General features: G+C 43.5%; 1 pseudogene across 1 annotated transcript in view; it reads left to right on the top strand.

Moving 5' to 3' along the window:
- Nucleotides 1-5337: 5337 nt before the first annotated feature.
- LOC101698152 (polyunsaturated fatty acid lipoxygenase ALOX15B-like) overlaps nt 5338-23578 on the top strand; it is a 33686-nt pseudogene continuing 15445 nt past the window's right edge. The window contains exon 1 of the transcript XR_015443310.1: nt 5338-5430. The product of XR_015443310.1 is annotated as a polyunsaturated fatty acid lipoxygenase ALOX15B-like (transcript). The remainder of the gene's footprint in view (nt 5431-23578) is intronic.

Here is a 23578-nt window from a genome sequence, read left to right on the forward strand (position 1 = left end):
TGGTAATGCCACTATACTGAGTAAAAGAGTGCAATTTTAAAAAAAATATTTTAAACTGTGTTCAAAGATGATGAGTTAAAGATTAAAACAAAACAAGAAAAACCTAACATGCACACACACCCAAATATTCAAAAATTATTTACATCGTTAAATGTCTCCTTTAAGATTTTCTATGTACTTAGGTCGTAAGGATTGAAGGACAGATTCAGCTTTGCTGGTCTTGGACCTGACAATGTGGTTGTAGCTCTCAAAATCTTACTTTTCCCTCCTTACTGCACCTGACTTCCGTCTCCTCCCCTGCCTAGGGCTAGAAGACTTAATGGTGTTTAATTCTAGGAGCCACACAGAAGTCATCCAGGAGTAGCTGCTGGAGGATTGGTGTGGGTAGGCCCAGGCAAGGCACCTGCAAGTGGAGGCAGATGAGCCAGGGCCTAAATCTGGCTTAGGGTAGAGGTGGAGTAGGCAGGAAAGGCAGGCCCCTCCACACCTTTGACTGACCATTCCCTGGCCAGCTGCTTGTGATCTCAGTAACCAGCTGTGATAGGGTCGGGGAGTGGGACCTCTACTGTCTCTCTCTTTTTGTCTCTCTGTCTCTGTCTCTTGTCTCTTTCTCTCCTCCCCCCCCTTCCTCTCTCTCCCCCTCTCACAGTCTCTCCCCCAGTTTCCCCTTTCTACCCAACAGTTTCTCTCTACCTTTCTCTGCAGTTTTCGATATTTCTGGGACCCTTTTTCCCTAGGCCCAGTCAAGTACCAATCTTAGAGACTCTACTCAAGTCCTCAACCTTCCCAGCCACCCTGTCACTCCTGGAAGGTGGACATCTCCCAGCTCATGAGAGCAACTGGTGTGGTCACTGGCACTCCCTACCCTCAGATGTGTTTACACTACCTCGGCCAGATGGCCTGCAACGGGACCCCACATTTGGCACTGTCCTCACCTTTGGGATGGCTCCATAGCTGGGACTAGCAATGGCCAAAGCAAGGACTTCCCATAGCTGCTGCTTCAGTCTCACTGCACATCCCGGGGCTCCCCTGGCACCTTTTCTTTGTGTTGCACCTTGGGGTCTGGGTCTTGCTCTCTGGCTTTATCTGCAGTGGACCCCAGTCATCTCTCTTTGAGGAGGTGGGTTGAGCTGCTCCTTGGCAGGGATTTGTGACACTGCATTGTAGGGCTGTGTTCACTGGGATCCTCTGGACCTTGCTCAGTGGCCTTCAGGACATGTGCTGTGGTTTGGGGACTGGGATGGTGAGGGCTGAAATAAAGGTGTGCTTTCTTCCATTGCATGGTGTGTGGTTGGCCTGGAATGGTAGTTCAGACACCACCCTCCCTGGAATGCCCAGGAAGGGTTTCAGATAGACGTGAACTTGAGCAGAGGGAGATGAACAGCAACCTACATCCCAGCTCCTCTGTTCAGGGGAACTCCTCTGAGCGACAAGGCAGGGAAGTTCTGGGGCTTTGAGGCTCTGGAAGCAGGTGGCATGGCTTCATCCCTTGAGCGAGGGCAGGAGAGAGGAAGAAAGAAGAGTGGCGCTTGACTGACCATGACCCATGACCCACAGAAGCTATGATCTGACACTGAAGGATCAGGGCTCAGACAGAGAAGGTGAGATCCACTGGCTCTGGGACGGACCTCACTGACACCCCGAACTGTACTTGCAATCCTCAAGAGCCTGCCGCTGGAGATTAGAGCAGGACAGACCATCCAGAATCACCTTTGGATGACAAGCTCATAAATCCTCTTGGACTCAGCTGTTCCAGTCCCAATCACAATGACTTGACCTGATAATTTGCAGGGGGGATCAGTTGTCACAGCCGATCTCCTGCTGGGTGGTGGCCAAACATCCATGCCCTATTCTATTTTTTTAAATTTTTTTTTCCATGCCCTATTCTCAGTCTCTTCAGAACAGGGCGGAACTGATCCCTGACTCCCCTCTCCAGCCCATCCCAGTGGTTCCATTCCTCCAGTTCATGGGACTGCCTCAAGGACAGGGAGGTGACCTGGACCAGGCAGATGGCATTCAGTGCTGAGATGAAATCACAGGAAGCGTTTCTTCCCTCCCACCCCCATCACTTTTTTTTTTTTTTTTTTGGTGGTGGTGGTGGTACTGGGGCTGAACCCAGGGCCTTTGCACTGAGCTACAGGATTTTTTGTTTGGTTGAGTTTTTTTTGTTTGCTAAGACATAGTCTCTCTAAATCACTAAGTTGCCCAAGCAACTTGTAATCCTCCTGCCTCAGCCTCCCAGAGTGCTGGGATTACAGGTGTGTGCCACCATACCTGTAATACCAACTGCTTGGCTACCAGTTGTCCCTTTTCTCTGAGGTTGCTACATTGAACATTTTTGCCACTCCAGGGACAGAGGACAGAACAGACAGATGGACAGAGGCTGAGTCCTGACTGCTGCTGTTGGCGCCTCCACACCTGGCTAGGTCAGAAGCCAGATCCAGCTGTGTAAGTCAGATGGGCCAGATAGAATAGGGTTTTCTGTTCTTTGCAAGTCCAAAGTGTTTGACACTTCCCGAAAGGATTCTGGAATGCAGTGAAGGTTGGACTGACTTAACAAGAAAGAAAAGATGAGAACCATGGCTTGGGAGGAAGAAAGGGGTGAGGGATAAAGATGGTTACCAAGCACTGACCCCACCAAGGAACAGTGGACCGTTTCCCTGTCAAGACTGGTCTGTTTCTAGGGAACCCAGCAGGGGAAAGGCCAGGACCTCGGAAGAGGAAATGCTCATGGCATGGATTCTCATTAGGACACTAATCCTGGCTTATCAAGGTACAATCTGCTAAACTCAGGGCAGCACTGTGTCAACATCTTTATGCCACAGGAAGCTTGGGCTTGGGAACAGATGGCTTTTTCTGATCCTGAAGCTGAGAAAGACAGAGTTATAGAGTAATATAGCTGTGATGTCTGGGTAGCCTAAAAGCCTGCGGGGGAGGCTGTTTAGCACGTTCTGGAGACTCCCCCATCCAGGCTAAAGCTGTTTCATTATCAAGGACATTCTGCCTCCCCACCCACCTGAATCTGTAATCTTGGCCCTAGACCCAGAGACAGATATGTTCTCCAAGCACATGATCCACTTATTTATTTATTTAGTATTTATTTATTGATACAGTATGGAGGAGGGGCCTTGGCACTGAGCTACATCCCCAGCCCTCCCCACCCCTGCCTTTTTGCTAAGTCACTGAATAGCCCAGGCTGGGCTTAAAATTCGATCCTCCTGCCTCAGCCTCCCAGAGTGTGGGAATTACTGGCGTCTGCCACCATACCCAGCTCTCTCATAATCCATTTTTTGGATGGTAAAACTGAGGTTTCCAGCAGAGAAATTATTTATCAAAGGCTATATGTTTGGCATATGTTAGGATAAGGGAGCAAAACCAGGTGTCCAGACTCTGGGTCTTGGTGTCTTCTACCAAGAGCACAATCAAAACTTCAAGTCAATGTCTGTGCGATTGTATTATTGAAAGGTTTGACTCAATGGGATGTGAACACGAACACATTTTACATTTCTCCAGTCATTGCTGTCCAAGGTCCAGTGCAAATGAAAACTCCAACCTCCTACCTGCTTGAAATGCCTACTCCTTCCCATGCCCACTAGGTACCCAAGTGGGAAGGTTGTGTCTGCTTCTCCATGTCTCCCGCACTCTGGCTGGCTCATCAGGAGAAGAAGGACGTGAAGGGCATCATCAGACCCTGACCCCTGAAGGAAAGGATATAAAGTAGCCTTAACTGGTCACCTGTTGAGGGGAAAATTCTGTGGTCTGGCTTTGGCTAGGTTACAGCCACTTCTGAGGGGACAACTGGGTTCCCCATGAAGCTCCAACTCCAAGTTCATGTCCCTCACCTGCATGATTCCCTCCAAGTTCCCTGACCTCATTTTGTACAGTGGTCCTTCAGTGCCCTTGGGGACTGGTTCTAGAGTCCCTGTGGATACCAAACCCTGAAAATATCCAAGTCTCTTACATAAAATTGTATGGCTTTTGCATAGAAGCCATGCACATTCCTCTGTAGACTTTAAATCATCTGCAGATTATTTATAATACCTAATATGTCAATCCTATACAAATTGTTTAGAAAATAATCATATGCATTGTTTAGAAAATAATGACAAGAAAAAAATCTATATGTGTCCAGTACAGATGCAGACCCCCCCTCCCCTTTTTGTGATACTGGGGATTGAACCCAGAGTCTTGGCACTAAACTACATCTCCAACTTTTTACATTTTTTTCATTTTGAGAGAAAGTCTCACTACACTGCTAAATTGTTCCAGCTGGACTCAAGCTTGTGATCTTCCTGCCTTAGCCTCTCAGAGTGCTGAGATTATAGGCATACACCACCACACCTGGCTATCCTGTATACTTTCAGTGTAAGATTGGTGGAATCCATGGATGCAGAACCTGTACATATAGAGTAATGTGTTTATTTTTATTTATTTATTTATTCATTAAGTTTATTGGTATACAAGATGATGACATTCATCATTGAGAATTTGTACCTTTACATGATATATCTTGGTTCTTATTTTTTCCCCATCCTCCTGCCCTCCCTTCAACCCCTCCACCCCTCCCTATTTATAAAGACTTTGTTTCCATTATGTGTTCTTTTTCTTAAAGAACATCTTCAAAGACCAGGGATTTAGCTCAGTGGTGCTGCCTGCCTAGCAAGTATAAGGTCTTGAGTTCTGTTACTGGTACAAAAAAAGAAAATCTTCAAAAACAGGGCTGGGGATTTAGCTCTGTGGTTTTGCCACCTGCTGCGCAAGCGCAAGGACCCAAGTTTGATCCCCAGTACCAAAAAAACAAAAAACAAAAAAACAAAAAAACAAAACCCAGACAAATTTCTGCTGGGCATAACGGCACATGCCTATAATCCCAGCTACTTGGGAGGCTGATCCAGGAGGACTGCAAATTTAAGGCCAGTCTGGGTGACTGATCCTCTCTCAAAAAAAGATTATGATAATAATAATAATACCTGGGAATGTAGCTCAACACTTCTGGGTTAAATTTCTAGTACTGGGGGGAAAAAAGCCGGGCGTGGTGGCACATGCCTGTGATCCCAGGACTCAGGAGGCTGAGGAAGGAATAGTGTCATGAATTTGATGTCAGCCTGGGCTCCATAGTGAGTTCAAGGCCAGCCTGAACCACATAGAGAGATCCTCAAAAAATAACAAAACAAAACAAAACAAAATGGCAACTTTCAAGTCTCCAGGCAGTGGTCCAGCTTTAGCTCACTTCTGACTTCCAGGAGGCACAGGGCCTGCCCCCTTCCTCGCGGGATACAGGAGGCTGGGAAGGGGCTAGCTCTGTCTTCTTCCTGAGCCTCTTGACTCCTACTGACTATGTTCTGCAGCTGGGAAGGAGCTGACTACTACTACCTCCTCTGGGAGTCTCCTCCATACTCGTGGCTCTTCCACCAGTGCCACTTAGCATTGGTAGGCGAAGGCCCCCCGTCGGCCCCAGTGCTGCCTCCCACCCACTCTTACTCTCTCCCTCACCTCCCCAGTTCCTCCTGGATGCCCTGGGAAGGGGAAGTGGGGGAACAGATTAAAGCAGAAGCCCTTGGGATGGTTGTACAGGTGGGGAAAACTGAACTCACCGCTGTTTTCTCACCGAAAAACTTCACCCAACACCTTATTATAGCACAGTGAATATACAGCTACTGGGTTCTGCATCCTCAAACTCAGCCATTGGCAGATTGAACATATTGGGAGAAAATGTTGGGTTCTTGCTGATGTGTACTATGGAATTAGGCCAGCAGTGGTTGTTTGTACTAAACATGTACAGAATTTTTTTTCTTGTCATCATTTCCTAAACAATACATTATTATTATTATTATTATTTTGGTACCAGGGATCGAACTCGGGACCTTGTGCGTGCAAGGCAGGCAGTGGAACCACTGAGCTAAATCCTCGGCCCAACAATACATTATAACAACTGTTATACCAGGTGGATCTGACATCCCCAGACTCACCCTCACCGGGCCTGTCACTCTCTTCAATGTATAAAGAGGAAGAAGAGTCACAGAAGACTAGTGCAAAGGGAAAGTATTTTATTACAGGAATTGTAAGAGGAAGTGGACAAAGTCACTCCGAGGGAGTGGGGGTCCAGGGCTGAATCTGGGGCTGTGGTTCTGTTTTATGGGGTAGGGGCCCCATCTCCACTCCCTTAGAGTTGACACTTGATTGGTTGGATATTTGTTTTGTTTTGTTTTGTTTTTGGTACGGGGGGATCGAACTCCGGACCTTGCACTTGCAAGGCAGGCACCGGAACCACTGAGCTAAATCCCCGGCCCTGGTTGGATATTGAACTTGTTGCTAGGAGTCTGGTCTTGTGGGCCAACAGGGGGATGTGGGTAGGCATGGAAACCTGCACTAGGAGGGACAGTGCTGCCTGCACAGAGGCAGGGGTCACAACCACACCCTGGCAGCTTCAACCCACAAAGCTGCTTGAAAACTGCTTGCTGCTCATAGCCACACAGAGGCTGCTTTTCTTACCCTCTAAAAAGGGCCTGGATCTTTATTTTAACCCTTTCCAGGGGCCCCTTCAGTCTCTACACAACTATAGTTTGTAGTTTATGTAGTTCAAGCTATGTTTAATGACCTACCTGATAATGACCTTCAGACTTAGCACCAAGGTGCACTGTTTGAACTTATGACCAGTTTTCTTCTTTTTCTTTCTTTCTTTTTTTTTTTATAAACCTTTGTGTCGAGGGCTGACTTTCAGTAGATCACAGTGAGGGAGCTGCTCAGCTAGGTAGAAACTGACCCAGAAGCAGGCCATTTAGGAATGATTAGCACCAGTTTCCCCACGTTACGTGACTACTGAGAGAGCTGCCCCTTCCTGGCTGTTTCCCAGGACAAATGGCTCTCACAGACCCGGGTCTGGCATGTGGCTGTGGAGAGGACAGCAGGAGACAGGCTATCGGAGGCCAACAAGGCTGCTTGGGGGCTGCCTCCTTATCACTGGACCTAGCCAAGATTCTGACTTAGAGGCGGTCAGTCCTAATCCCACAGATGGTAGCCTTGCTCATTGGCTCCTTAGCCAAGCACTTACACCAAATGCCTGAACCTGCATGCATGCACATCTTGTTTTAGAGCCTCAGTGTCTTTTTTTTTTTTGGTACAGTACACCTTATTTATATAATACTGTAATTTGTGCTGATTGTACTGTATAGTATAGTACTAGAGTTTTATATTCTGTTATACATTACCATACTGCATGTAAGAGTTATGAAAATAAAAGCAAAGTCACCAAGTTGGAGTTTCCTGGGTCGGGGATTTAGCTCAGTGTTTCCAGCACCTGCCTTTCAAGCTCAAGGTCCCGAGTTCGATCCCCAGTACCAAAAAAAAAAAAAAAGTACTAAGTTGGAGTTTCCTTTGACTATTTCTTTGTTCTGAATACTGTACAGTTCGTCATTGAGCTGCAGGAATGTAGCTCAGTCTTTAAATGAGGACTGTCCGTATTTACACAGTCCTGACATTACATCAGATATTACATGTGATCCAGAAATGACTTAAATTATATAGGAACTTGTGCGTAGGTTATATACAAATACTACATTACACAATTTGGTGTCTATGGGGGGATCTTGGAACAGATCCCCAGGGCTACCAAGGGATTAATATGTGTACTTCAAGAATGAGTTACCTAACCAATATAGGTTGTTGTCACACACCATTTTTAAATGTAACAAAATTGACTTTTATTTTATATGACAAAAAACTCACAACCTTTTCATCTTGACCAAGCTTTGGTCCATTTGATTAGAATGTATTTATGACTAGGAGTTCAATAAAAGGTTCTCCTTTCTACACCACCTCCTCACCCAAACCACCAAGCCAAGCAAATAAATGTCCACCCACTCTCTGGCCTTGGCTTACTGTCATTCTCTTTATCATTAACTCACAACCATCCTCTATGCTTTTTCCTGGGCCCAGGGCATCTACTCCCAAGCTGTGTGTCTTCACTAGAACATACCATCCACAAACTCATGTGGTGCCACATGGGTTCTCATGCATGGCAATGGCAGGTCCCCTACCTCAGTCCTCAGAGTCCCCTTCCCTGGAGCTCAGCCTTTATTCCAGGATGGATGGGCACCCAGAGCTTCTGCCACGCTCTGCTGAGGTGGAGGCTGTGAAGGTTGCTATCCTCGGTTGAAACAGGACTTGCATACATAGCATTGAGAATTCACAGCCAAAGAGGTTCCAGACCAACTTTACCAAGATCTGAAATGGGGACAAGGAGGGAGCAGGACTGAAGACTTGATCCTCAACATTGCCACCAAGAAATGGGGGCCTTCCTGATCCAGACCTGGCTTTCATCTTGGTGCCCTGGTGCTCAAGCATAGGCAGCAGCCACGTACACTGAAGTAGGTGGGTTGGATAACCTGGGATTGCCCCAAAATTGGTGCTGTTCCCAGAAACTTGTCCTCTTGGCATCAATGCCAGCTGAGGATTCAATGAAACAGCTTTACAAGATATCCCTCCAGGAGCCAGAAGAAGGGCTCTCTCTGTCTGTCTGTCTGTCTGTCTGTCTGTCTCTCTCTCTCTCTCTCTCTCTCTCTGTCTTTCTTCTTACTGGAGATTGAACCCAGGGCCTCTCTCTGTCTTTCTTCTTACTGGAGATTGAACCCAGGGCCTTCACACTGGGCTTTGCTTTTATTCTTTAACTCTTTTTTTTTTTTGGTACCGGGGATCGAGCTCAGGTTCTTGTGCTTGCGGGGCAGACAGTGGAAACACTGAGCTAAATCTGCAGCCCGTCTTTAACTTTTGAGACAGGATATAAATTGCCAAATTGTCAAGGTTCAGTTCAAATTTAAGATCCTCCTGCCTCATCCTCCCAGAGTGCTAGGACTGGAGGTGTGCTCCACCACAGGCTGCTAGTCTGCTTCCTTCTTGAAGAAGGGAGAGATTTGACCCCATCAACATGCCAAAGGGAATGACTCAGGATAGTGAGGGAGAAGCTAGACAGAGTGTCCAGTGGAGACAGATCCAGGCACAGGAAGAGCAATTACCTTGGCTGGAAGGAGGGGAAGCCCTCAAAAGACTATTACAATAGGATGACTTGGGCCAGGAGGCAGGTACTTTTCAGACCAGATAGCTACAGATTCTACAACTTTCCATCTGAGATTTCTGCTTTCTCACAAAAGAGGGTGGTGAGCTCATCCTTAGAGAATGCCAGGGGAGAGGGAGGAGCATTATTTTATTGCGTGCTTACTATGTGCTAGAACCTGTGCTAAGCACTTTCCCTGAGAAGGCTCACTCAATGTTCCCCACAACTTCATGAGTCAGGTACCACTATAACTCCAAGGCACAGATGAAAACATGGAGGCTCAGGAAGGCCAGACAACCTGCCTAAGGTCACAACAGTTACTCAGTGAGTGTTGGGACAATGATTTTCCCGAGGTCTTACATATTCTGCATGATTGATAAAGAGGCAGAAACAACAGGACCAAGTCCCTGAGGGAATGGACATTGCTTTGCACAGCAAAAGGCAAACCTTTTCCTTTGAGGCAGGGGGGAAAGGAATGGAGGCTGAGTTGGCAAGTTTTAGTGGGAAGAAAGGCTGCGAAAGCTGGGGTGCTCAGTGTCAGGGATGAGGATGGCCAGGTGCCTGCCGCTAGCAAAATGAGTAGGCGGGAAGCCAGGTGAAGGTCTGGAAGGGCTTTGGTGGTAATGGGCGACCAGAAAGGGCCTTGTGAATTAGGATCTCTGTGGAATCCCAGATCTTCAGCCTCCTGTGGCCAGAATCCCTGGGTGTGGAGGCTGTGACGGAAAGGCCACTCTTTAGTGTCAGGCACTCTCAGGCTCAAGGGTGCAGTGTGCAGCAAAGGAGGACACTGAGAAACCGAATGGTGGATGGCCACCAGGAGCTATCCGAGGTTGGGGTTGTGGGCATCCAGGGAAGGTGGAAATGGGCCAGAGGCCTGGGATCTATCACAGTGCTGGGATCTGCTCAGCCCTTGCTGAAGGCAAAGGCTGCTTCTTCTCTATATGGACCAAATGGACTGAGGTTATGGAATGTAGGGAACAGGGAAAGGGGACGTTACTAGAACCTTTGCAGTGAGTCCTAGTCTCCTGCAAGCCACGGCAGCACAAGGCGAATTAATTTATTATACAGGAAAGGTAAAAAAAAAATGAGACTTGGAGAGGAAGCTGAGCTTTGGACCTGACCAGTGCTGCTCCTGGCAGCAAAGACAAAAGCCCCCAGCTTACCACACCTTTTATTCAGTCCCTCGGGAGAAACAGATGTAACAAATGACTGGAGAGCAGGCGGAATTCCTAGATCAATGAGAAACTATGCAGAGGAAGATTTTGTTCCTCCCAGATGTCTTCAGCTGCTGTAATCTGGTCCTGGAGCATCACAGCATCACAGTTGTGACTGGGGACCAAAATGGAATTATGTCTCGAAATGCCATAGCTGGCCTGAAGATAGGAGAACTGGGCCTAATCAAATGATTTTTCCCCAAAATTATGTAGCATTTATCCCGACAGTCAATGATGATGAGGATTTGTCTGTTGGGAAATTTCTAGGCAACTTAGAGAATCCAGCTGCTTGCCCAGGGCTGGGAGTCCTTACATTTGCAGAACCCATCTCCTAATACATGGTTTTTATTTTCTCTAAATAGAATCCTGCCTGAGTGCAGGAGCCAGAGACTGGTCAACCAGGTGAAATGGGGCAAGATAAGGTAGCAGGAGGATATAGGGTGCTGGGGAGAAAGTGCCTTAATGCCTTAGACACTAAGTAGTTTAGGAGGACCTTTTTCTTTCATGGTGCTGGGGATGGAATCTAGGGCCTTATGCATCATAGGCAAGCGCTCTACTGCTGGGCTATACTCCCAGTCCAACACTAACTAGTTTATAACCCACTTCCTGCAAGAAGCCTTCTTTGTTGTTGGTTTTTTTTTTTCTTTAGGTACCAGGGATCGAACTCAGGACCTTGTGCTTACAAGGCAGGCATGGCGCCACTGAGCTAAATCCCCAGCCCAAGAAGCCTTCATTCAATTTATAGGGAATATTTTGGGGAGGTTTCTACTACTCTGAAACAGTCTTCCCACCATAGCTGAGAGACCCACACTCATGCCACAGCTCATCAGCCTCACCAACATAGCTAAGGTGGGCACAGCTGGCCTGGCAACTGCTATAACTCCTCCCTGCTGGATCCAGGTAATTTGACCAGGGGTGAGTTCCTTCCAAAACTGAGTCAATGACAACTCTTTTGTGAGAAACTTGGAATGACAACACTCCAAAACCTGCCCATGTACTCTCTCAGCTATAAATCTTTTAAATTATTAATTAATTAATTTCGTCCAGTATTGGAGATTGAACCCGGGCCCTTGTATGTGCTGAGCAAGCACTCCACCACTGAGCTACACTTTGGCCCATCTCAGACAAAAAACAGAGAATTTAAAGACACCAGCCAGGGATTTAGCTCAGTGGTTCTGCCACCTGCCTCGAAAGCACAAGGTCCTGAGTTCAATCCTGGTACCAAAAAAATAGTAATAATAAAAAATAAAAACACCAGATGCTGTGGCAGTCATTTTCTGCCATGTGAACCTGGAACCAGAAAGAACTGGCAGAAAGAGGGAGAGGGAAAGGGAGAGAGGACATGGGAACCAAATAGACATACAGAGAAGAGAGACAGAGAAAGCATGTGTCCTAAGTGTTACGATGCTCCAGTCCTGTCTCTAGATTGTCCCTAAGGCTGGTTGTATCTCTGGCCTGTATTCTTGTAATAAATTCTCTTTTTTTGTTCATGTTATCTCTAATGAGGATGTGGGATGTTATGGTTTATATGTGGTGTTCCCTCAAAGCCTCAGGTGCTCACAGGTGGGGCTTTGGGAGGTGGAATCTGGTTGGAGGCATGGCCTGGGCCTATCTCTTCCAGGCTCCTACCTTGAGTGCTCACTCGCTCTCTCTCTTTATGCTTCCTGCTGCCATGAGCTGTTTCTCCTCTATCAGACCCCTCTGCCATGCCACCCTGCCTTGGAGCCAGCTGACTATGAACTGCAACCTTTACAAACTGTGCACCAAAATAAACTTCTCTTTCCTTAAATTTCGAGTATTGGGTGTTTTGTTCCAGCAAAAGAAAGTAACTCACTGTCTCCAGACTGCCTCTGAAGCTGGTATGATCTCTGGGACGCTGGTGTACACCACCATGTCCGGCTGCTGCGGGTAGGATCTTTTGCCCAGAATTTGTCCTCTCCTCCCAACACCAGCTCCTCATATTTCCTTATAAGACCATCCATTCCCATCCTCAGCCAGGTGGGTTGGTGGGACAGACTCCATCCCTAATTCCAGAGAGACACCATAGTTTACTTAAGCCACCCCATGTAATGGTGCTGTTGGGCACACTGCCTCATTCAGGGATCATTATGTAACCCACATGGAACAAGGAAGAGGGAAGTGAGCAGAGATTTGCCAGGGATTTTGGAAAAAGGAATGCCAACCCTCTCTTGCAATATGGCAGGGTGGGAGGACTCCCTCTTTTCCTTGTTAGTGAGGTATGAGGACACCAGGTATGGGACAGTCCCCGGAACAGCAGCAGAGCCAAGAGTGAGGCCAGCACTGCAGAAGGCAAGAGAAAATGCAGAAACACATCAGGCCCTTGGTCCTCTCTGAGGCAACCATGTCATAATCAAAAGGCTGGGGAAGCAGAAACTAGAACTAGGACGGTTACCTTAGACAAGCATGATTCAGCAGCTGACGCTGGCCTCTTTCCTGCCCTGAACAAAATTTGGGTTCCAAGAGGAAGACAGAGGGAGAATATATATGGGTTGGATAATTTACTATGTCTGTTACACATCCCACCCCTGATGCTTGGGTTGCAAGAGCAACTGTATTGTGAAAATTGGTTTGAGTTGGAATTTTCTGTTGCTTGAATTTGTTCTGTCCTACTTGTTGTCAGTGTCCTCATTTGGGCTTGGGTCTTGCCCCTGTCACATTCTCAGAGTTTTTGCTTTTGATAAAAGTACTTCTCCCTCCTGCAACAACTTCCTTCCCTCCTTCCCAAGGATGCAGAAGTACTTCAAGCCAGGGATTTTCAACAGTGGCTGAACATTAGAATCAGCAGGTCCTGCACTTTGGATCTGGTTGTCCCCAAAGGCCATGTGCTAAACCTAGTTCCTAGATTGGCACTATTGGGAAGTAGAGGAACCCTTAAAGGATTGGGTGGCTTGAAGGGAATATTGGGACTCTGGTCTCTCTCTCCCTCCCTCCCTCCCTCCCTCCTCCCTTCTCTCTCCTTTCCTCTCCTCTCCTCTCCTCTTCTCTTTTTTCTCTCCTCTCCTCTTCTCTTTTTTCTCTCTCTCCTCTCTCCTTTTTTCTCCCCCTCACCATTTCAGTCACCATGAGGTGAACACACCTCCCTCCGCCCTGTGTTCCCACTGTGATGTACTAGGCTGCCACAGCCCCAGACCAACAGGGTTAGGTGACTATAGACTGAAACCTTTGAAACCACGAGCCAAGATAAACTTTTCCTCCTTCTAAGTCAAATATCTCGTGTATTTTGTCACAGTGATGGAAAACTGACTAATGCACCAAAGGAAGCTTTAAAATTTACTACTCCCTGGGTTCAAGATCCAGAGTTTGGGAAGGGACCTGGACATTACTCTTTCAAATGCCTCTAGGAATTCTAATGTTCCAGAGTAATCATTGCAAGAAGACATGCTCATCTTGAAAAAAACTCTCATTTGAGCTCACATCCCCTGCTCTGGCCATTTCTCTTCTCTCTTCACAGTAAAACTTATCAAAAGAATATTCCACCCTTACTGCTTCCACTTTCCAACCTTTCCTTCAATATTTCTTTTTAAAATAATTCCTTGGGGTGGGATCATAAAAAAAATAATTCCTCAAGCTTAGAAAAACAAATAAGATGGATGCAAAAAAATAAAAAAAAAATTTTTAATCTCTTTTTGCCCTAACCTTCTTATGACTCTCCATAAAATTCAGCCAAGAGAATTTAACTTTTACCCCCTTCAAGGTACTCCCTGCTACTCCCTGCTTCAACATAAGGACAATGGTCCCTTGATATCCATAGAGGATGGGTTCCAGGATCCCTGCAAATACCAAATCTATGAACACTCAAGTCCCTAATATAAACGGTGTAGTATTTGCACAGAGCCTAAGCATATTTTCCATATACTTTATAATCTCTCTCTTTTTTTTCCCCACCCTGAGATAGGGTCTTGCTATGTAGCTCAGGCTGGACTTGAGTTCACTCACTATGTACCCTAGGCTTGCCTTGAACTAGCAGCAGTCCTCCTGGCTCAGCCTCCCAAGTGCTGGGATTATAGGTGTGCACCACCATACCCAGCTCCCATACACTTTAAATTACCTCTAGATTACTTACTTTGCCTAATATAGTGTAAATGCTCTAGAAATAGTTCTTTTTTAAAAAAAAACAACAATATGTTTAATACATTCACAAGATTCCAAATAAAAAACATACATTTTTCACACCATAGATTTTCAATCTTTTTTGGACAACACAAAAAATGATGTTTCAAATTTTGTGTTTAACAAGAGGAAGATGAAATTTCAGCTTGACACAGTAACAAGTTTTAAAAAACAAAACCAGTGTTGAACTGCTCCAGCAGACTTCCTTAAATCCCACCTGTCCCCCACAGATCACGCCCGGCTGCCTCTCTGCACACACATGGACTCTCTGCCTCCCGTGTCTCCCCACCAAATATCTCAGCAAAAAGATTAACATTTAGATGTGTGTCGTTACATGAGGACTACGCAGCACACTTTTAGAAAGCCAACTTATTTACTGAATATTGAAAGAAGAGATCATGATTAGGTGAGTTTCGAGGCAGCAGGGAAAGTATAGTGTCTGTTTCATTTGCTGCACTCTGATCTTCGAGCGCAGGATCGTCCCCAAAGGAACCAGCAATACCAACATGCACCTCAAACAGTGATTGTAAAGGTTATACTAATGTTTATCATAGCATGGAAAATATTTAAGTTATAAACTTAAATGAAAAAGTAAAATACAAAACTGTACATACTGTATAATCTTAACTGTATCAAAACCAATCACCCAAAACATCTCCTATAAAAGGCTAAAAGAAAATAGTTCAAAGGTTAACAGTGATTGTATTTAAGTAGTGCATCTACAGTGATCTTTCTTCTTTTACTTTTCTGTCTTTTTTTTTTTTTTTTGGTGTTTTGAGATTGGGGCTTGCTACCACTGTGTAGTTCAGGCTGGCCTTGAACTCATGGTGATCCTCCTGCCTCAGCCTCCCAAGTGCTGGGATTACAGCCATATGCCTCCATGCCTGGTTACTTTTCTGTCTTTCTAAATTTTTCTCTGCTAAAAGGATTTAAAAAAAAAACCTATCAGTTACAAAATAGTAAATCTGATAGAAGTATTAAATTTGAGTTAATGACTTTATGTCCAGCCTGTAAAAAAGGGTGTGTATATTTACAAGACTACCACATCCCAGGCTACTCCAGAATGTTCTGTTAGGAGGAACTGACCTGAGGGTAGAGGGCTTTGGTTTCTCCTCCAGCCAGATAAGATGTGACCAGGTCCTGACGATGAAAGATGCTGAACCAAACTGAAATACCACGGGATTTACAAAAATAACAGACATACCCACATCTGACAACTTCTTTACAGTGCACCTCTTTCACACTAGAATTAAACAAAGGACAGCTCTTTTCTGCTATTTTCTGTGTAAATGACCAAATGTCGCAAAAACACTATTATCGCAGTAGCTTTGGAAACCCAATCCTGGTTTAAAAATAGAAACAAAACAGCATTACAATGCCAGTGGACCAAGAAAAATGTGAGACTTACAAAATCAGATTCTCTTTAAAATGTTTGCTGTACACAGGCTAAGGCCTCCCCTGAACAGAAGAGGATGCCAACCCTCGAACTCTTTCCACAAAAGCGTCCACCAGTTTGTTCACTGACAAACATTGGCTGAAGGCTCAGGACAGGCTAGACACTGGGGCCTCACAACGAAAAAGACTGCTCCCTCTCTCACAGACATCTGTCTTCCTAAACAGGGAGCTGGGAACATCACCAGCCATATACCGTCAGTTAGAAGTGGAAGCCACCACTTTCTCTTGTGATTGAAGGATATGCTGCAGTTCTTATTGAATGACATAGGCAAACACTCGAATACTGAAATCCTCCTAACTTATCAGGAGACCAAAATGCAACTACTTTCTCCTGGTGATTACTTCCAGAAAGGGCAGGGATTAAGTGACGCTTTCTGATGTTTGTCCCTAAGCACAGCCAACACCTAAATAAAGTCAGTTACCTTTCCTTTAAGCAAAGGGATATATTTTACTCAAGAATGAGGTACTCGGCAACTGAGAGTAATGACCAGTCTGATAACTAGATCGAGACTGATTGGTACCATCAGAAGCTGAGATGCAGGAATGCTGATTTCCATTAAGTTCTTCAGTCTCCTCTTCCAGGAATTGGTTTGCAGTGTGCTCCTGGGTCAGGTGCTCCTCCAGGTCTTTCTGCACATTTGGGGTGGGAGGCTCCTCCAGATCCTCACAGAGCAGCCTGATGATGTGCAGATCCAGTAGCTCTTGGGCTTCACCAGTCTCCTGACAACCGGAGGCATCACTCTTGGAGGGTATACACCAACAGTGTGACTCTGGCAAAAACAGGCTGTCCACTAACACTCAGAAATGGCACAGATAATTGTCTGGTTAACCAGAAGCCCGTTGTATGCTCCTGCATCTCTGAAGAGCCAAAGGTGACCCCTAGAGCCCAGGCACCAGAGTACCCATTCTTTTTCTTTTTAATTCTATTTATTTATTTATTTACTTATTTATTTTTGGTACCAGAGATCGAACTCAGGACCTTGCACTTGCAAGGCAGGCACGGTGCCACTGAGCTAAATCCCCGGCCCTCAGAGTACCCATTCTTAAACTTGATTGTTTAGGGGACAATGACAAGAAAAAAGTCTGTGTATGTACATTAAATACACAACCATCAGACATGACTACATAGTGCTCATTCCGAGGTTGATTGAGGATCCCAGGACGCAAATCCCATAGATACCAAGGACTGCTGTAAGCAGAAAACAGTCAAAGATGATAGAACGGGGCTCTTGATGGAACCTATGGGGAATCACAGAGGAGAAATGCAACAGGTTGACCTTCTAAGATATTTTGGACAAAATTACGACAACACGAACATGGACTTTTGCCCCCTCTCCAAGACCCATTAAAATGGCAGTAAATAGATTTTTTAAAATGATGTAGTTGATTAAACATGCCCACAGATTCTTTCCTGTTCTTTCCATCAAGAAGTTGAGTCCATTTTCCTTCACACATGGACCCAGCACTGGTCTGTGACAGGATGTGACCCATGAAGCATACCAGACACAAATGACTGCCCGCTCCTGGCCCAGGCTTCAAGAAGTCTGTCCTGATCCACACTCAAAGTAGTGAATGATGAGGAGCCACACACAGAAAGGGCCAGCCAGGCCCCAGTCATTCCAGATGTGGGCATGAAATTGCCCTGTCTGTGCCAACCCATCTTCCAGGTAGATGTGAGGGGATTCCTGCCAATGCTCCGTGGAGCTTTGCCCACATTGCAAAGTCATCAGCAAATAAACAATTTTTGGTGTTTTAGTCAACTGTAACCTGGGATGGTTTGTTTTGTAACATTACATAATCAAAAGAAGATACCATGATAATAAGAATAAACATCTACCACAAATATCAGAAACAAATAAAAAAATCTAAAATAACTTATCACTAATGCCCTCAGAGAAATAAGGAAAATATGGCAACCATGAAACATGAACAAGACACTATTTTTTAAATATACACAGAACAAAAGTAGCTCTTGAAATTAAAAATATGATAGGAAAAATAAAAAGCTAAGGGTTTTTTAAAAAGCTGAGACAATTTATTAGACAGCAGAGCAAAGGGCAACATGATGAAAATGAAAGAGAAAATAAAATGGATAAGCAATAAAATGGAGAATGGAAAAATAGAGAACCAATTCAGAAGATCCAACATCTAACTCACAGGTGTTTACAAATGAGACAATAAAAGGAAGAGGAGAAAATAATCAGTGAAATAGATCAAAACTTTTTTTTAAAAGACAAGATCTTGCTATGTAATTCAGGCTGACCTTGAACTCACAGTGATCCTCCTGTCTCAGCCTCTTGCATGGTAGGATTGCAGGCATGGGCCCAACAAAGACATGGGTTTCAAGATTGAAAGGGCCAACTAAAAGCACTACACAGTTAATAAAAATAGACACACCAGGGGCCAGGAATTTAGCTCAGTGGTTCTACCCCCTGCCTCAAAAGTGCAAGGTCCTGAGTTTGATCCCTGATACCAAAAAAAAAAAAAAAAAAAAAAAATAGACGTACCATGGCATGCCACTGAGAAATTATGGAAGCTGAGGCTAAAGAGATGATTCTGAGAGCTTCTAGAGAAGGATAAAAAAATGATGAGTTTTAAATGGCTTTATGTTCTTTTATAGCAATCCTGGTTTTGCAAAGTGAAGCAGCACTTTTTCAAAATTCTGAACAAAAATTATTTCCAAACTATTGTTCAAGCAAGGAGATAATAGGCATTTCCAGAGCTGCCGAGTCATAACAACTTCTCCCTCACACGTACCTCTGAAGGACACGCTCATGAAATAAGTAAAAACAAAAAAAAAAAAGCATGGGCTACAAGAAACAGGTGCTCTAGCATAGAGACAGGTGAAAGTAGGGTGGTAAAGCAAGAACTCAGGATGGCAGCCAGTTAGTAACAGTAGACCAGCAGTGCAGCCTGGAGACTCCTGGAGAGATGCCTTCTGTAGGAGTATTTAATATATGTGAATACACGGAGGGATGATTAAACAAGTGGTATAGTTTGGAGCTAAATTAATGAAAAATATATAGAAAACTAGTCTATAATAATAACAAATGTATAATTATTATCCAGAAAGGGATATTATTATCCCTTGTAGGGAAGGAAAAATAATGATACCATGCTATAAAGATCCCGATGAATAGCATATACATAATGAAAATACTAAGTGCCCATTTGGTAAAAGGCGAAAGATTTGTACCATCTGAAGAGAAACCGGAGTATTACTAAGTGCCCATTTGGATACAGTTGTTTGAGACAGGAGCTCACTATGTAGCTCAGGCTGGCCTTGAACTTGCAGCGATCCTCTGCCTCAACCTCCCAAGTGCTGGGATTACAGGCGTGCACCACCACACCTATCACAAGTACAGTTCTAATGAAACTACAGGAGAAGAACAGGAGATGAGAAAGGTTTGAAAATGTCATGGGAATCAGACTAGGAAAAAGAATGTCTTCCATGGTGGGAAAACAATACCTACCTAGAGTTGAAAAAGCAATAAACAATACATGTATGTCATTTTGAGATGTGGCAGTAAGTACCAGGATTATCAATTAAATGAGTTAAAATTATCGTCTTTATTGAGATGGAAAAGACAGAAATGGAGCATGAGTAGCTATTATTGGTGAGAAATTTGTAGAACTATTTGACTCTTTAAATCACGTATGGCTTTTTTTTTTCAGTGTTGGGTTCAAACACAGGGCCTGTGCTTGCTCAGCTACATCTCCAACTCTGTTTCTATAACTTTGATCAGAATTTTAATTATTTTTATTTTTATTATTATTCTATTATTTTTTGGCATTGGGGATTGAACTCAGGACATTGTGCTTGCCAGGCAGGTGAGGCACCACTGAGCTAAATCTCTGGCCCCAGAATTTTAAAATTTAAAAGAAAACAAAAGAAAAAGCAGGAGGGAGGGAAAGAAAGAAGGAAGAAAAGAAGGAAGGGAGGGAGAGAGGAAGGAAGGGAGGAAGGGAGTCAAATAATTCAGGGATTCAAAGCAGGAAACACAGTATTTGTTTGACATCTCTAAAGATCAGGTAAGTCCTTTCCTGAGTCAGATCTCCAGTTTATTCACCTTTATTGGGATGGTTTGGATAATAGCTCCCATTTGATTCTTCCATGTTCGTCATGGGCTATAGGTCAGAATGTACAGTAATCAAATATTTAAATGTTGTGGTACTTACCTAGCATGTATGAAGCTCTGGGTCTGATCCCCAGTACTGAAAAAAAAGTTAAATATTCAAAGGCAGTGGCTCTAAAGAAAAACCAGCCTGTTTAATAAATATGTATTCCTCAGCTGAACTTCCACAAATGCTGATGGGCTGAACAATTGGCTTTTTTGGACAAGCACCCAAATACTCTGATACAAGTAAGAGTTCAGAGAAGCAGTGTCACAGTTTAATTAACACAGAATCACAAATCAATTTTCTTTCCAGTCCTGACTACCTCAGGGAAAAGGTATCTGTTAGGTGTTGCTATGTTTTTATCACTGGCTTTAGCACTAGACTGTGGTTCTCCAGAACCAGGATCTGGCTACAGGGAATAGAATCCACCTAGAATTGAATTATACCCACTGTGTTTACCTTTCTTGTTGCATTCTATTATGGGAAGTGAAATTTACTATCAACTTGAAGCAGGACTTAAAGAAAAACAAGTTTTTTTCCAAACCTTGGGTAGTACCCCAATCATCTCCCAACCTGTAGCTATAATTCCTTGTTCTGGTACAGATAAAATTGGCAACTATGTGCTGTAAACCAAGTTTATGTCATCTTGTTCTCACAAGATTCACAAGACTCTGTCTTCGTTCAAGGATAAATTACAAAACTGTCTGACCTTGTCCTGTGTCTTTAAACTTGCTTGCTACATCACTATTCCTCTGGACATTAGTCCCTTGAGCCCATGTTCACCTAAAATAAATCCTCTTGTTTCCCACCTAAAATAAATCCTCCTGTTTCCCAGTGGTCTCACCTGTCTCTTAAATCCTGCAACAAACTTAAAGTAGTGATACAAAGTTTTCTTTAAAATAGATTCATTTATATTTATAAAAGAGAAAAGGGAGAAGGAAATAGCAAGGAATCTAAGGCCATATTTTAGGATGAGTAATCTATAAAACATCACTACATTTTTTCGAGACTCACTGCACATGGGCACCTGTATACATGTAATATTGATTTGTATTATAAAAATGACCTACAAGTTAAAAAATATTCAACATATTCATAATGTGTTCTATATGCATATATGTTCTACATGTAAATTCAATATGCAAATTGTTCTTATATATGGTTCATATGCTAAATTTAAAATTTTTTAAATTTAATTTTATTGGTACATTTTAGGTATACAATATAATGGCATTCATCATTGGAAATTTGCACCTTTACATAATCTCTCTTGGTTCTTATTTTTTCCCCCTTCCCCTGCCCTCCCTTCAGCCCCTCCATCCCTCCCTATTTACAAAGACTTTGTTTCTATTTTTTCATTTTCTCATATTAATTCCATTCCCTTCTTTCCTTCCCCTACCCCTCCCACTTCCCCTTCCCCTTTGCCCCTTTTCTTCCTATTTCACATTATCTATTATACCTTTTAGTCCTTATTTACACTTTCAGTTTTTCTCACAGTAGAGAAACTATTCGGTATTTACACATGTGTGTCCTATTTATTTCACTTAAGAGTATCGCCTCAATGTGCATCCATTTAGCAATAAATATCTCTAATTTCTCATTTTTTATGGCTGAGTAGTACTCCATTTTATTAAAAAAAAAAAAAAAACAACAACCACATTTTCTTTATCCAGTCTCCAGTTGATGGGCATTTGGGCTGTTTCAAAGTTTTAGCTATTACAAACTGTGCTGCTATGAACATGGGTGAGTATATATCACTGTAGTGTGATTCTTTTAATTCTTTGGGGAAGATACCCAGCAGGAGAATAGCTGGGTCAAATGGGACTTCCACTGATTTCCACAGTGGTTGCACCAGTCTACACTCCCACCAGCAGTGGAGCAGGGTTCCTCTTTCCCCACAGCCCCACCAGCATTTGTTACTGGTTGATTTCGTGATGGCAGCCATTCTTTCCGGGGTAAGGCAGAATCTCAGCATTGTTTTCATTTGCATCTCTCGAATGACCAGTGATGTTGAACATTTTTTAAATAATATGTTTATTTGTTATTTCTACTTCTTTGTCTGAGAAATGTTTGTTCATTTCAGATGCCCATTTTTGGGTTGGGTCTTTAAATTTGGGAAGTCTGATTTTTTTAAGTCCTTTATAGATTCTAGATAGTAGACTTTTGTCTGAGGAACAGCAGGTGAAAATTTTTTCCCACATTGTGGGTTGTGTCTTCACTTTGTAGGTGGTTTCTCTTGCTGTGCAGAAGCTTTTTAGTAAGAAGAGATCCCATTTGTTGATTGTTTGTGCTGGTTCACCAGCAACTGAGGTTTTGTCCGTAAAATCTTTTCCTACACCAATGGCTTCAAAAGTTCTACCTAAGCTCTGTTCCAACTGGTTCAATGTTTCTGTTTTAATATTTAGATCTTTAATCCATTTCAATTTTAGTTTAGTGCATGGTGAGAGATATAGGTCTAGTTTTAATCTTTGGCAAGTTGAAACCCAATTTTTCCAGCACCATTTATTAAAAAGGCTATCTTTCCTCCAGTCAGGGTGTTTGGCTCCTTTGTCAAGGATGAGGTGGCTGAGTGTGTCTGGTGTTGTTTCTGCATCTTCTAATCTGTTCCACTGGTCCTCAGGTTTGTTTCTTTACCAGTACTATGCTGTTTTTATCACAGTAGCTTTGTAGTATAGTTTCAAGTTGGGGGTTGTAATACCCTCTGCCATGTCTCTGTTACCTAGAATTGCTTTCGCTATTCTAGGTCTCTTCTTGTTCCAAATGAATTTTTGGATTGTTTTTGCAAGGCCTGTGAAGTACGCTGCTGGGATTTCAATTGGGATTGCATTGAATCTATATAGCAGTTTTGGAAGTATGGCCATTTTCACTATATTAATCCTTCCTACCCAGGAGCAGGGGATGTCTGTCTATTTTCTGATATCATCTTCAATCTCTCTTTTCAGAGTGCCATAGTTTTCAGAGAAGAGGTCTTTGATTTCTTTCATTAGGATGATTCCTAGGTATTTCAGTTTTTTGGATGCTATTGTGAAAGGAATTATTTGCCCTATTTCTCTCTCAGTGAGTCTGTCATTGGTGTAGAGGAAAGCTATTGATTTTTGTGTGTTGACCTTGTATCCAGGTACTTTACTGAATTTTGTTATTAAATCTAGAGGACTTTTGGTGGAGTTCTTCGGGTCTTCTATATAGAATATTGTGTCAACTGCAAATAATGACAACTTGACTTCTTCATTTCCTATTTTAATTCCTTTTATTTCTTTCTCTTATCTACTTGCAGTGGCTAATGTTTCCAAAACTATATTGAATAGGAGCAGTGATAGTGCGCATTCTTGTCTTGTTCCTGATTTTAGTGTGAAGGATTTCGGTTTTTGACCATTTAGTATGATATTGGCTGTTGGTTTTTCATAGATGGTTTTTATTAGATTGAGGTAGAGACCGTCTATTCCATTTTTTTGTAGGGTTTTTAATCATAAATGCATGTTGGATTTTGTCAAATGCTGTTTCTGCAACAATTGAGATGATCATATGGTTTTTGTCCTTGGCTCTATTGATATAGTGTATTACACTGATTGCTTTGCGTATGTTGAACCATCCGTGCATCCATGGGATGAAT

This window comes from Heterocephalus glaber, unplaced genomic scaffold, assembly GCF_053883595.1.
Source record: "Heterocephalus glaber isolate CG9 unplaced genomic scaffold, H.glaber_assembly_v1.0 deba00001564, whole genome shotgun sequence".
NCBI classification, from domain to species: Eukaryota; Metazoa; Chordata; class Mammalia; order Rodentia; family Bathyergidae; genus Heterocephalus; species Heterocephalus glaber.